A 9,288-nucleotide genomic window follows, 5' to 3' on the forward strand; every position below is an offset into this window, starting at 1 on the left:
TCTGAATGTCAGGTAGTTGTTTATCGTTTTGACATCTGATGGGAGGGCGTTCCACAGGGCAGGCGCCACTACCGAGAAGGCCCTCTGCCTGGTTCCCTGTAGCTTTGCTTCTCGCAATGAGGGAACCGCCAGAAGGCCCTCGGAGCTGGACCTCAGTGTCCGGGCAGAACGATGGGGGTGGAGACGCTCCTTCAGGTATACTGGGCTGATTCCTCCCTCCCCCAAGATTCATTTGGGCATAATTGCGCTGTCGGTTTCTGCAGATGGATTTAACACCAATCTTTCCAAACAGATTGTAGTCTCTCAGGACTTGTTTGCCAATCACCTTCTCTCCCACTGGGGCGAATTAAGAACCTCGTTGTCATCAAGGTTGAAAACCAGGGCTGCATTCACACTACCCATTTAATGCAAAAAGAACATAAGAAATTGATCTTTGGAACTCCCTGTCTGTTGATGTCCAGCAGGCACCTTCATTGTGCACTGAAAACATTTTTCTTCAGGCAAGCCTTTACAGCCATGTGTTATATTCAGGCTTTAGCTTAATAGTTGCTGTCAACTGTTTTTTTTAATGGATAATTTCATTGTTTTGTTTTGTTTTGAACTGCTTTGAGGTTTTGGTTTCCTTTCAATCAAATGGCACACAAATTTTATGAAATAAAACAGAGTACACCTCGCCTTCTAAAGAATCCTGGGAACGTTTTTTGTTGTTGTGGGGCTTGGAAGCCGTAGCTCTGTGCGGGGTTCCCAGAATTATTTCATTTTGGGGAGGGTGTGTGTGCTTTAAATGTATGGCCCATGTGCATTCCTTGCTGGAGGAGACTCTGGAGAGTCCCACGGACTGCAAGAAGATCAAACCTCCCCATTCTGAAGGAAATCAGCCCTGAATGCTCACTGGAAGGACAGATCCTGAAGCTGAGGCTCCAAGACATTGGCCACCTCATGAGAAGAGAAGACTCCCTGGAAAATACCCTGATGTTGGGAAAGATGGAGGGCACAAGGAGAAGGGGACGACAGAGAACGAGATGGTGGGACAGTGTTCCTGAAGCTACCAGCATGAGTTTGACCCAACTGCGGGAGGCAGTGGAAGACAGGAGTGCCTGGCATGCTCTGGTCCATGGGGTCACGAAGAGGCGGACACGACTGAACAACAAATGTGCATTCCTGCGTATTTATTATTTGGAATGTGACAGTAAAACCTGGAGGGAAATTGATATGCCTTTTAAGGGGAGTAACAAAGTGTGTTCTCACTGCCCCAAAAGCTCAGCATATTTGGGTCTGTGCGCCTCTGTATCATTCGGAAGAACGGCTCATTTTAAAGGATGGAATTTGCCCCCGCAAGTAACGGCCACCAATTTAAGCAGCTTTAAAAGCGGATTAGGCCAATTCGGGGAGAATAAGACCATCAATGGCTAATAGTCACAATGGCTGCATCTTACCTCCAGGATTTGAGACGATATGCTTCTGGGTACCAGTCACTGAGGGTCACAAGCTGGGAGAGAAAGGGTGTTCTCCACTTGCTTGCAGGCTTCTCAGTGAGGTATCTGGTTGAGAACAGGACGCCCGGCTCGGTGGGTCTCCTTTGGCCCTGATCCAGCAGCGTTCTTATGGTGATCCAGAAACTGCAAGGAGGGGGGGAAACAGAATTTGGGGGCTGCGTTCTCTGTATGCAGTCACGGGAGACAGGAAACACTACAGTGGTAATAGTACCTCGGGTTAAGAACTTTGCTTCAGGATGAGAACAGAAATCGTGCTCTGGCGGTGCAGCGGCAGCAGGAGGCCCCATTAGCTAAAATGGTACCTCAGGTTAAGAACAGCTTCAGGTTAAGAACGGACCTCTGGAACAAATTAAGTTCTTAACCCGAGGTACCACTGTATTTTCATCCTCAAAAGGAAGGTAGCAATTATTATTATTATTATTATTATTATTATTATTATTATTATTATTATTATTATTTATTTGTACCCTGCCCATCTGGCTAGGTTTCCCCAACCACTCTGGGCGGCTCCCAACAGATATAAAACCATGATAAAACCTTAAACATTAAAAACTTCCCTAAACAGGGCTGCCTTCAGATGTCTTCTAAAAGTTAGATAGTTGTTTATTTCCTTGACATCTGATTGGAGGGTATTTCACAGTGCAGGCGCCACCACCGAGAAGGCCCTCTGCTTGGTTCCCTGTAACCTCGCTTATCGCAGGGAGGGAACCGCCAGAAGGCCCTCGGAGCTGGACCTCAGTGTCCGGGCAGAACGATGGGGGTGGAGACGCTCCTTCAGGTATACTGGACCGAGGCTGTTTAGGGCTTTCAAGGTCAGCACCAACACTTTGAATTGTGCTTAGAAACGTACTGGGAGCCAGTGTAGGTCTTTCAGGACAGATGTTATATGGTCTCGGCAGCCGAGACCTCCTCCCTCATTAATTGCAACCTGACAAACACCAGTTACTCTGGGATTGGGGAAAGAAGGCTCTCTGTACATGCTCAGAGGTTCAGAAATGAGTGTGGAAATGGGTAAGAGGGGGGTGCTTCTCCCCTGGAAAATGGACATCTAGAATGTGACCGAAATAATTAGTTTATTAGTATTATCATTATTAAAAATGTAGTTTTTGTGCCACTTTGGGCACGCTATGCATAATGCTGATTTAATAAAGGCCCACAGAAAATATGCCAAAAGGCTACCCCTCCACTGACAATCATTCCCAATAAGACTGTTTTGCAACATTTACGGGATATGCCCAGCTACAGAGCTCTCTTGGCAACTTCCCAGAGGAATTGTGACAGTCATGTGTGAAGGTTTTCACAAAGGAACAATAAGGGGGGGGGGTTGGAATCTCATGAGCTCAGTGCAATTAATAAAGCACAGTAATGATAGATATATACACACACACAACACAAGCTGCTCCAAAAATTCCAATCTGTTTGCAGAGCCAAAGAAATTATCATTTTTAGAAGCAATGTAAGAGTTTTTTTAAAAAAAATTCCAAAGAAAACATGAATTCCTTTAATATCACTGTAAGCCCCATGATTTGTACTGAATCCACACATATAGAGAGGGAGTAATTTCAGTGCGCTTGCAAGCAAAGGATTTTAATTGCATAGGGATGTAATGAATCGATGAATCGGGACTGGACGTTTTGGCCAAAAATTAAGCTGCGGTCTCATATCCACTTTCCTGGTGCGAAGCCCCATTGAACTCCATGGGACTTACATCTGAGAAGGGCACTTACAAGATTGCATGATTATTGTTATTTTCAAATTTCTGTCCCAGGCAAGGAACACCTAGAATCGCAGCCTAAGGCTCCTTTAATTCAGTCACAGCCCTAATTTCTTGAGAAGCAATTGTAGGGGTGAGATTGCACGGTTTCACGGCGAATCTCTTGCTTTTAAATTCCCGTCTCTCTCACCACACACACACACAGAGGTTTATGAATTCTGTCTGCCAAGACAAAATAGATGCAAAAGGGGGGAGGACAGGACATTCGAGAGCTGCGCAGGAGAACTGAATATAATCTATTTACAGCCCGCTAGGCATCAATGAAATGCTTAAAAGTTACAGTAATTAAAATATTTAATCATTGGTGGCAGTGATGGTGAGACGCACGTAAGAAATAACAGATTCTCGAAGCCAGGGGTGAAAGCTTCCCTCTCTATCAGGCTCTCAGAAATCCATACCTTCCTCCTGTTTTTTTGGGAGAGTTGCATGTCTGGAATGTAGAAACACTTGCCCAGATAAAGGAGCAGTGTATTTGCATATTCATGCAACTAGGCCTTCGTTTGAGTCAAAGCTCATCATCAGGGATTATCCTTGAATCTTGTTTCCGATACTGCCTCCCCATTCCTAGAACATGCAAAGCGACTATGTCAGAACCGGCTATGGATAACTTTGCCACTGACTGCAGATTTCCCCCTTCTTCTTTTTTCAAATAATATTTATTATTTTCAATAGATAAACATAATAAAAAAGTAACAGTAATAAAAACAAACAGAAGAAAACAGAAGAAAGATAAAAGAACGAAAAATGAAATGAAAAGATACATACAGCATATTACCACTTAATTAATTAAAATTAAGTACCATCCATCTTCATAGACATAGTTTTTGACTTCCTCGAATCTCTTCCATCTGAATTTCTTAGTAATTATATGTAGCAGTTTCCAATATCAGTATTTCAAAAGACCATATCACAGTCCTAATCATATTACATAACTTTCCTTATCTTACATTTTCTTATTTATAGATTTAAATCCAGTTTAATCCTAGGCCTAATAGTTTCTTTCAAGTGGTTACATATCTTTAATATTACAATATTTATTCAAATAGTCTTTAAATTTCTTCCAATTATATTTCCCCCTTCTTCCCTCTCAGACTTCGTTTCATCTACCATTCTACTCAGACAAAGAATTCTGCAAGACCCAGAAGCTGGCATGCTGTGGGTGACATTGAAGCTGGCCCGATAAAGCTATTATTGCCCCGTTTTCGGGAGCTAAGAAATTCTCTTCCGAGCAGAGATTGCGATGAAATGTGGTTGGTGAGAACCCAACTAACCCACACTTTCCCAAGCGGTGAGCAAACTGAAAAGCAGCGAGCCTTTGGAAAAAAATAAAATAATCGTACTTCTCTGAATTTTGCAATGCCGGAAATCTCCCGCCAAGGACACGTACGAAAATTGCAATTATTCGAGGAAAGAAAGTGTGTAAGAAAAGGAAGTTGTGAAAATAATGTAAGAGAGATATGTGCGAGGGGCAAGTGTGTGGAAAAGGCTTATATCCAGGAAAACATCATGAGAAATGAAACATACTGGGGAAAAACAGCTTGCAAATTTTTTTTTATCCCTCATAGAATTATAGAATTGCAGAGTTGGAAGGGACCACGAGGGTCAACTGTTGCACCCTCCTGCAATCTTTTTGCCCTGATGGGCTCGAACCCACAACCGTGAGATTAAGTGTCTTATGTGTAGATGAGCTGAAATGAGCACTAAAATACAGATAGAATTAGCCACGAGTACTTTTTTAAAAGTACTTTTTTTAATAAAAGAAAAGGGACACGGGTGGTGCTGTGGGTTAAACCACAGAGCCTAGGACTTGCCGATCAGAAGGTCAGCTGTTCGATTCCCCACAACGGGGTGAGCTCCCGTTGCTCGGCCCCTGCTCCTGCTAACCTAGAAGTTCGAAAGCCCGTCAAAGTGCAAGTAGATAAATAGGTACCACTCCAGCGGGAAGGTAAATGGTGTTTCCGTGCGCTGCTCTGGTTCGCCAGAAGCGGCTTAGTCATGCTGGCCACATGCCCCGGAAGCTGTACGCCGGCTCCCTCGGCCAGTAAAGTGATATGTGTGCTGCAACCCCAGAGTCGGTCACGACTGTACCTAATGTTCAGGGGTACCTTTACCTTTACTTTTTTTAAAATCACAAACTGCTGCAGAAAACTGAAGGTTGAGCAACCAAAACCGACAGGCGTGACCATCCTTACTCCTGAGCATGCGCAGAGTGCCTGACTCCACCACCAGACCCCTAAGTCACCACCAACGCCTTGCATACCACGTTGGGAGCAAATATCTTCTCTGGAGCACCCATTGGGACGCCCCTGCTTCAGAGCTTTCAAAAAACCCGAAAACCTTTTGACAATTTATCTATATTATCTTAAAAAATTAAGTGCCGTCTGGGGGGGGGGGGTTGATGGGGCAGACAGGAGGCAAACCTCCCAAAATGGGACAAAAGCGTAGCTAGGAACTAGGCGTGCTTTGGAGATGGAGATTCGGGGCTTGTGCCCAACCAGGTTTTGCTCAAATGCTGAAATTAACGGATCTTGGCGCGTCCTGTCCATTGCTTTGCATGGGTCTACTCTAGGTAGAGCTAACTTTGCAGTCAACCCTTGTTCACCCATGAGGTTCTGCTCAGTCTACTTACTGGAATATCCATCGGCTTGTGGGGGCGAGGAGGACAGCTAATCCCGGCTAAAATCCACAAATGGAGTCTGCCAGATTTAGCCCTCCAGACTTTTTTGGGGGGTGGGGTGGGGGTGCCTGTTATGTCTGCCTGGCCATAGAAAGTTTCTCCCACAGACAGGGAGAAATGATTCTCTTCTTCTCCCCACCACCAGCAACCGCCCCCACTTTGTCTGTAGCCTTTAATTAGTCATTTGCTAAAAGGGTCAGTCTCTGCGCTCCGTTTACGGATTATTATTTTTTTGACTCGGCCAGTCTCACGCTCCACCAGCAGATGAAAGCCGCTCTGACAAGGCCCCAAATGAGCCCTGACTCAATTTATTGTCACCCCCGGGGGAAATGCAAGGGCGCTGGCTGAAGACCTCACTCAACAGCCTTCCCTCGGGGTATTGGTTATTCAACACCAAGACAGGGCAACAAGAAAGCCATATTATTATTATTATTATTATTATTATTATTATTATTACGCGTCTCACCTCTCCCTCTCTGATTAAAACGCATACACTGGGGTAAAGTGAAAATAACATAACAAAAAATGCATGATTACTACGGAAAGTTGCTTTGCAAAAAAAGAAGCGTGCATCGTTATTATTTTTGTTTGTTTTTAAAAATCTGCATACTGCTGTGCCCATAAAAAGATACGAAGGAGTTTTACAGCAATAAAAACAAAAACCACACAATAGAAAAGCCTTTTAAAAAATTGTGGAAGGACATACAGCCTGAATAGGATTGGTGGTCTAGAAAAGTTTCCAGCGGGCATTTAAAATGTTGAAATGGAAGGTGCCTGCGTAATCTCTAGTGGCAGAGAGTTCCACAGGACTGCGCCAGCAGCACAAAAGGTTTCCTGTTATCCAATGAGCTTCACCGGCTTGGAGAACAACCAGCGACGCTCCTGCGGATAATCTCAGGGATGGAGCTGAGGCAATCCCTCAGGTACCCCAGGCTTAAGTTGTTCAGAGCTTTGCAAATTAATTGAAGAACCTTGAACCTAGCAGATGAGTGGCCAGTTTCGGAAATTCAGCTGGAGTTTCTGTAGTGGCCCTAAGGGCAGCCCCACACAGAGCGCATTGTAGCAATCTAGTCTTGAGGTGACCAACACATAGACACCATAGTTGGTGAACCAGACGAATCTGGCAAGAGGCATCCTGTGAGTTGTGCTACATAAGTAGCAGTCAAGTAGAACATTCCTTGTTTTCCTAGAGTGGACATGCGGGAGAATGTTTGGTCCAGCCAGTCAAAAACTTCCTGTTTCCTCCTGGGCTGGAGCACCCTTCTTTTTGCATGTGACTAGAGGTGGGCTCTGGTCCATGGGGTCACGAAGAGTCAGACACGACTAAATGACTAAACAACAACAGAGGTGGGTGTGACCTTACCTGTCCAAGTAACAAAAGGGCAAGTCACGCAGCACACCTTCTCTCTGACTTCCTCCGTCGTCGGAGCAGCAGCTTTTAGCTAGAATTGCTCTGTTGGATGTCAGCCAACAGAGGACACAGGGATTATCTCTATATGGGATAGATCCAAATGTATATACTTTGAAACTAAGTCTGCCTTCAGGGATCCAACTGTGAACTGATGATGTGAGTAAACTTCTTTTATATACTTTACACAAGATTGTGGCGTGTTTATTCTTTTAAGAGAGATATAAGGGAACTTACCAGGAACCTAATATTGAGAGGCTTAACCAAGCCTGCAACCAGCTACCCGATGTGCATTTAAAAACGGGATGTAAAACTCTGCTAAGTTATAGAACTTGCTAGTGCAAGTTTGTTGTTTAGTCATTTAGTTGTACCCGACTCTTCGTGACCCCCTGGACCAGAGCACGCCAGGCACTCCTGTCTTCCACTGCCTCCCGCAGTTTGGTCAAACTCATGCTGGTAGCTTCGAGAACACTGTCCCACCATCTCGTCCTCTGTCATCCCCTTCTCCTTGCGCCCTCCATCTTCCCCAACATCAGGGTCTTTTCCAGGGAGTCTTCTCTTCTCATGAGGTGGCCAAAGTCTTGGAGCCTCAGCTTCAGGATCTGTCCTTCCAGTGAGCACTCAGGGCTGATTTCCTTCAGAATTTGATAGGTTTGATCTTCTTGCAGTCCATGGGACTCTCAAGAGTCTCCTCCAGCACCAGAATTCAAAAGCATCCATTCTTCGGCGATCAGCCTTCTTTACGGTCCAGCTCTCACCCAAAGTTGCCTTTGGGCTCATGCAAAAGTGGGTGACTCTTCAAGCTCGGGCAGCAAAATGTCCTAGGCCTCCCTTGATGCAGGCTGAGTTTGGAAAAGGATAATTTTGGAAGCCCTGATAGAATTCTCTTGCCCCTGAGGTGACCCTCGCTTCGAGGGTTTCCAAAAAAATCCCGGGATTGAGAAAAAGACGGGGAGCAGAATCTCCTCCACCCTTTGGAATGGCAAACTCCAGAGTTTTAGTTTTTTAAAAACACACACACACAGCCTTTTCCTGGCTCTAGCGCTGACCAAGGCGCTGTGGATTTTGGACGCCAGGTTAATGCCCTCTTGAGCACCTCTGCGCATAAAGGCCAGACTGTTCGCAACACTCTCGCAGAGGAAGGAAAACATGCGCCGTCCCCAGGAACAGAAGACAACTGTGTAGGCTCCTTCGCTTTAAAAATTAAAAAATGCACAGAGGTCCAGGAATTTTGGATGGAAAAAGGCAGCGGCCTCCCCACCTTCTGGAAACAGGATTGAGAAAGACTTCGCTCTTGTGGCGACAAGGAGAGGACTTTGCTGCCCATTGACGACCCGCAAGATTAAATCTACACAGAGTCTCCGTAAACCGCTCCTGAAGTTCAGCCAACGCTCTTTTTGCCCTTTGGGTTTCAGCAAATGTTACCTCAACCAGCTCAATAATGCCTACACTGACTGGCAGCAGCCACTGCAGGGTTTTGGGCAAGGGGCATTCGCAGCCCTGCCAGGAGATCTGGCTGGAGATTGAGCCTAGGGAACTCCATGCCACTGAGCCGCAGTCCTTCCCTAAAAAGAAAGTAAGATTCTAGTCCTCATGTTGTTGTTTAGCCGTTTAGTCGTGTCCGACTCTTTGTGGACCAGAGCATGCCAGGCACTCCTGTATTCCATTGCCTCCCGCAGTTTGGTCAAACTCATGCTGAGAACACTATCCCACCATCTTGTCCTCTGTCGTCCCCTTCTCCTTGTGCCCTCCATCTTTCCCAACATCAGGGTCTTTCCCAGGGAGTCTTCTCTTCTCATGAGGTGGCCAAAGTCTTGGAGCCTCAGCTTCAGGATCTGTCCTTCCAGTGAGCACTCAGGGCTGATTTCCTTCAGAATGGAGAGGTTGGATCTTCTTGCAGTCCATGGGACTCTCCAGAGTCTCCTCCCACACC

This window comes from Podarcis liolepis (assembly GCF_965112155.1).
Source record: "Podarcis liolepis genome assembly, chromosome: 15".
NCBI classification, from domain to species: domain Eukaryota; kingdom Metazoa; phylum Chordata; class Lepidosauria; order Squamata; family Lacertidae; genus Podarcis; species Podarcis liolepis.